We start from the raw sequence: 6,000 nt of genomic DNA, 5'->3' as shown, positions 1-6,000 counted from the left end.
GTACCGAGGCTGGTACGGAAGTTCTACAATTAGATCTGGTTTAAGGAGCTAATTATCTTCCAGGTATTATGTACGAGGCCGACCTGGAAAGTAATGCCTCCGGATCGTTCCATGTGAAAACTCTTAACGCTTTTTAAACTAAACAAACTTCATTAACATTCTACATCTTTTTGCTCATATTTCATATCTATTTCTCAACACAGTCACCCTGGCCGCGAACACATTTCTCCCAGAAACAGACCGGTATATTGGTATCTTCACTGTAGAATATTTGACTTTGTTGACGGAGCCACAACCTCACTTCTGTTTGCACCGCTTCATCACTATCAAAGTGAAGTCCTCGGAGGTGTGCTTTAAGTTTTGTAAACAGATGAAAATCGGATGCGGCCAGGTCGGGGACTGTATGGAGTATGATCGATGGCAGTGAACCCAAGGCGTCGGACAGTAGTAGATATCGCAGCGCCCGTGTGTGGTCTGGCATTGTCATGGTGAAGATCCATGAGGGTACTCCATGTGTGGACCAACTCCTCGAATTCGAAACTCGATTACAGCACGCTGTTAGTCACGCACCGACATTAGTTTCGTTACACACCGCCATGTTGCGCGTTACAATTCGGGGCCCTCCAGTGACAGAGGGGAGGGGGGGGGTTGTTTTGGGAAGGAGACCAGACAGCGAGGTCATCGGTCTCATCGGATTAGGGAAGGATGGGGAAGGAAGTCGGCCGTGCCCTTTCAAAGGAACCATCCCGGCATTTGCCTGGAGCGATTTAGGGAAATCACGGAAAACCTAAATCAGGATGGCCGGACGCGGGATTGAACCGTCGTCCTCCCGAATGCGAGTCCAGTGTCTAACCACTGCGCCACCTCGCTCGGTCCCAGTGACAGAGGGCTGCAAGTAAGTCAACATGAAGAATAAAGACATAGAATATTACAAGCACATGTTTTATTTAAAAAGCTTTAAGAGTTTTTACATAAAAAATTCGGAGGCATTACTTTTCAGCAGGCTATAGTATGTTGTGCTTGTAACCTAAAGACTTTGTTGACCAATCGAATCCTTCCTTGTAATCGTCCCAGAATGGCAAGGTATACCCAAGAATCTGTCGGACGAAAGTTTTGTAAGTTGTTACTAACGTGCATGTGTTATATGTTCTCAGAACTTCCAATGTGTCTCAGATTCGCTTCTGATTTTCCTACATACAGATTTATGTGGTTGCTCTACTTTTGAACGTTTTGGACAGTTACTCCCGTATATTTTATAGCTGCGTATAATCTCCATTGGGTATCACCAAGCCGGCCGTGGTGGCCAAGCGGTTAAAGGCGCTACAGTCTGGAACCGCGCGACTGCTACGGTCGCAGGTTCGAATCCTGCCTCGGGCATGGATGCGTGTGATGTCCTTAGGTTAGTTAGGTTTAAGTAGTTCTAAGTTCTAGGGGACTGATGACCTTAGAAGTTAAGTCCCATAGTGCTCAGAGCCATTTGAACCATTTGGGTATCACCAATAGTATAATCGAACAATATATTGCACTGCCGTTTACTTATGAGCAATAAGCTACAATAAGTCACTGCACCAGTCGTCAATCTTCTATCGGTTTTCCTGCATTTCGTTACAGTCTTCTAGCGCTGTAACTTACCTCTATATAAATTTGATGTATAAGTTCGTAGCGTTTTTGTTTTTCGTGTTGGTATTTCGTTTGCTGTGGGTTTATTTATCGATCGTCATTTTTTATTTGTAGTTCACTGTTGCTCTTTGATTCTACATACTGTCATTTTTTCAAGTGGAGATAGTGAGTCGAGCTGCGGACGCTAGAAAATGGAGTGGCAAGTGGAGAAATCGGAACGTTTCCGAGATATTCTTCTGTTTGAATTCAGTAGATGGGTGACAGAATTGGTGGCAGCCAACAACATTTGCGCCTTGTATGGAAATAATGACATTAGACAGAGCACAGCAAGAAAATGGTTTTTTCGTTTTAAGGAGAACCGTTTTGACATTAATGATTTTTCACGTTCAGGAAGGAAAAAAAATTGGAAATTCGTGGTAATTCCTATAGGACCAAACTGCTGAGGTCATCGGTCCCTAGCGTTACACACTACTTACGCTAAGGACAACACACACGCACATCCATGCCCGAGGGAGGACTTGAGCCTCTGAAGGGGGCAGCCGCGCGAACCGTGGCAAGACGCCCAAGACCACGGAGCTACCCTGCACGGCCATTCAGGAACACCATCGGGTTTTAATGAAGATCGCTTAAACGCATTAATGCACAATGATCTACGTCAGTGTACTCGTGAATAGGCAAATCTGTTGAATTGCAGTCATTTCACTGCAATCATCACCCAACGTTTGCATGCTATGAGGAAGGTTCGAAATTCGGGTGCATGGGTACCACTCGCTCTTAAGCCAAAATCACAAAAATCGGCGATGCCCATATGTGCATCTCTGCTCTGCTCATTATCACTTGGCTCGTGAGTAACACCGCCCGTTCCTATCCTGTATGGTGATGAGAAATGGTGTCTTTGTGCTAACATAAGGAAATGAAAGCAATGGTTGAGCCTACACAAAGCAGCAACTAGCCATACCTGCGCGCATCCACAAAACATAATGTTACGCATCGGGTGAAACAATGACGGTGTGGTGTACTACGAATTGCTTCCCCGAGGTGTAATCACCATTGCTGACATTTATTATCAATATCTGAGATGTCCTCCGCATTCTGCTTGAATGTCAAGAAACATCAATACGATTTGGGTTGGGAAGTCATTCCGCACCTACTTTATTCACCTGATCTTGCACCCTCAGATTTTCACTTTTTCCACTTCTATCGAATAGAGTTCAAGGAACTTGATTTCTGCTTGATAATGTGATCCGAACATGACTCGAAGAATTCTTCGCCTCAAAATCACGTGATTTCTAGAGTCGCGGAATCGAAAAGTTACTCCAGCGTACGCTAGGGTCGCAGGTTCGAAACCTGCCTCGGGCATGGATGTGTGTGATGTCCTTACGTTACTTAGGTTTAAGGGGACTGATGACCTTAGAAGTTAAGTCCCATAGTGCTCAGAGCCATTTGAACCATTACTCCAGCGTTGGCAGACTGCTGTAAATAGTGGAGGAGAATATATTAATGATGACTAATATCCCTGTTATGCGTATCTTTTCTGTTCATTAAACTTATGGAAAAACGCTACGGACTTACGCACCAACCCAATACAACAATACGCATAGCCCCACGCAGCTTTAATCGTTTTCAATCAGATCATTTGTATACTACTATACACTTTCCTTATCATACTTTTATGCATATTCACCTTATCTCTTTTCCGGACACTATCTGTTCTTTTCAATTGATCTTTCAAGTCTTTACGTCTTCTCTTTGAACCTTATTTCACTGTACGAATTTGTCATCGTTTTTTCTTTTTACTTTCTATGCCACGAATGGATTTAATGCTACAAACCTATCCCATTCCCTTCTCATCTCCTGTATCCCTGATAAACCCTTCAGTTCTTATAACTGCCATCTGGTTTTTGTGCAAGTGGAGGAAGAGGTTTCGCTCCCTTTATTTTATTCCTGATAACTTCAGAATTACATGTTCGAATGTTGTTATTGATGTTGTTGTGGTCGTCCCAAGACTGGTTTGATGCAGCTCTGCACACTACTCTATCCTGTGTAAGACTCTTCGTCTCCGAATAACTACTGCAACCTGCTTACCATTCATCTGTTGGTCTCCCTCTACAATTTTTATCCCCTGCCCCACTTTCCCCCAACGCCACGCTGATGATTTCTTGGTGTCTTAGAATGTATTCTATCAAACAATTCCGTCTGTTAGTCAAATTGTGTCATAAACTGCTTTCTCCCCACTTCTATTTAGGACCTCCTTATTAGTTACGCGATCTACCCATCCGATCTTCAGCACTGTTCTATAGCACCACATTTCAAAGGCTTCTTTGCTCTTTTGTGTGAAGTGCTCAACGTACACTTTAGTAAAAGGCAACACTCCAGGCAAATACCTTCAGAGAAGACTTTCTAACACTTAAATGTTTGTTAGAAGTTAACAAACTCCTCTTTTCAGAAACGTTTGGCTTGCTATAGCCAGTCTGCAATTTATATTCTCTCTACTTTGGCCATCATGAGTTATTTTGCTGCCAAGTACCAAAACTCATCTACTACTTTTAGTGTTTCATATTTCCTAAAATAATTCCCCCCCCCCCCCCCCCCCCATCATCGCGTGATTTAGTTCTGCTACATTTCATATTCCTTGTTTTACTTTTGTTGATGTTCATCGTATATCCTCATTTCAAGACGTTGTCCATTCAGTTCAACTGCTCTTCCAACTGTATATATGAATGTATGAAGTACTAATATTGCATCGCTTTTTTTTAACAACAATCAGTACGGGTTGTTTGTAACGCAATATGTTCAGGTTTTATCCACTACTCTAAACTGAATTAACGTCTCTTCCATCATGTATTTAATCTTTGTTATCTATTGGTGCGTCACCCGTAAACCGCCTTAGATTTGAGAACCACTTTGTATAAGCATCGTATTCTTGTACGAAAACTTGCGAATGAGAATAGCACCGGATACATACCGTTTTTATTGTTTTTTTGTATTGTTTGTTGTGAACATAGGACCACTTGAAGTTATGTGAAGATAATTACACTGTAACTGAAACAATGTGACAAGTAGGAAAACTTTACATTGCAAGTGGAGCGAAACATCCATAGATAAAGTAATCTGTTTTCTTGCGACAATTTTCCGATATGGTTTTGACGTGTTCCCTTAGCTGAAAGTATTTCAATTTACTGTTTGCGTTAGTGTGGTTAATACTTCTATTTTCATCGAGGAAGGGTAAATTTGAAAACGGAGTCAAAGTGCATGACACAGATTATGGACGGACTCTGAATAGTAAATGAAGATTATTCTTGCTTCGTAGTGAAAAATACTTAGATATAGTGTAGCTGCTCGCGGCGTAACAACATAATTGGCACCAATAATAACGGTTTGTGATGGTAAACATTACGAACTATTACATTTCTTGTCTCACACTTCTGGAGAGCAATAAAATAAACAGGAGCTGTAAAATCCTGAAGTCGTTACCCGAATATGCTATGGCACAATGTCTTTGATACCAACAGTTAATTTTTTCGCTGTGAAATATTGTAGTCAGGATTATTTATATTGTTGTAATGGTGAATTACAACGTTGTGGTAATTACTGTCTTTCTATTTTATTTTTCATCTGCGTAATATTCCAGCTTGCTAGTCTCTCGTGTATATTGTTTAAATAGCTTTAGGCTGCATCATCCTTTCAACCAAAATTAGAAATCAACTGTTAACACATACATTAAATGTAATTATGCAGACGTTAGTTGCCTTCAACGCTAGCCTGGTCTACAGAATGACACAAAATTGTATCTGCATGAAGTCTTACCTATTCCCGCATTATACTGATTCATGTTTGTATGCGAATTAATTGCACCACGTCTAGTAAATAATATTTAAACTATACATTTATGAAAGGTTCATGTGTCGTAGTCTCGTTCTTAGTTTTACGAATGTTAGACAGTAGTTCATATACACTGACGAACTATATACAGTACATGTCTTTTTTTTTATAGAAATATAAAAGTGTAACTGTAAGAACATCATTAAATTTTGTATGAATATTAAAATATCGTACAAATATAAAGCGCAGTAAGGAAAGAGATATAACTGCGGCAGAACAGATAGGTCCTAATACATGATATTTGCCCTTTCTCCACGATCTTGATTAAATGCTACCTGGGCTGATATTCTAAACTTGTATATCGGCCTCTGTCAAGAATTTAGTAATCATATGACATTTGCGAAACTAAAGAGCGCAGCAAATCAACAGCACATGTAGCAAGGAGAATCCCCCTTGAAACCAATTTCATGCACAGACCAGCCTGCGCATGCTTTGCTTTTGTGCGCGATTGGCACACATGCTGAGGCAGCTGAGCCAGGCCTCCTCCAGTGTGTAAAG

The sequence above is a fragment of the Schistocerca nitens genome, chromosome 2, assembly GCF_023898315.1.
Source record: "Schistocerca nitens isolate TAMUIC-IGC-003100 chromosome 2, iqSchNite1.1, whole genome shotgun sequence".
NCBI classification, from domain to species: domain Eukaryota; kingdom Metazoa; phylum Arthropoda; class Insecta; order Orthoptera; family Acrididae; genus Schistocerca; species Schistocerca nitens.
The sequence above is the reverse complement of the archived record's forward strand: the minus strand, read 5'-3'. Positions refer to the sequence as shown.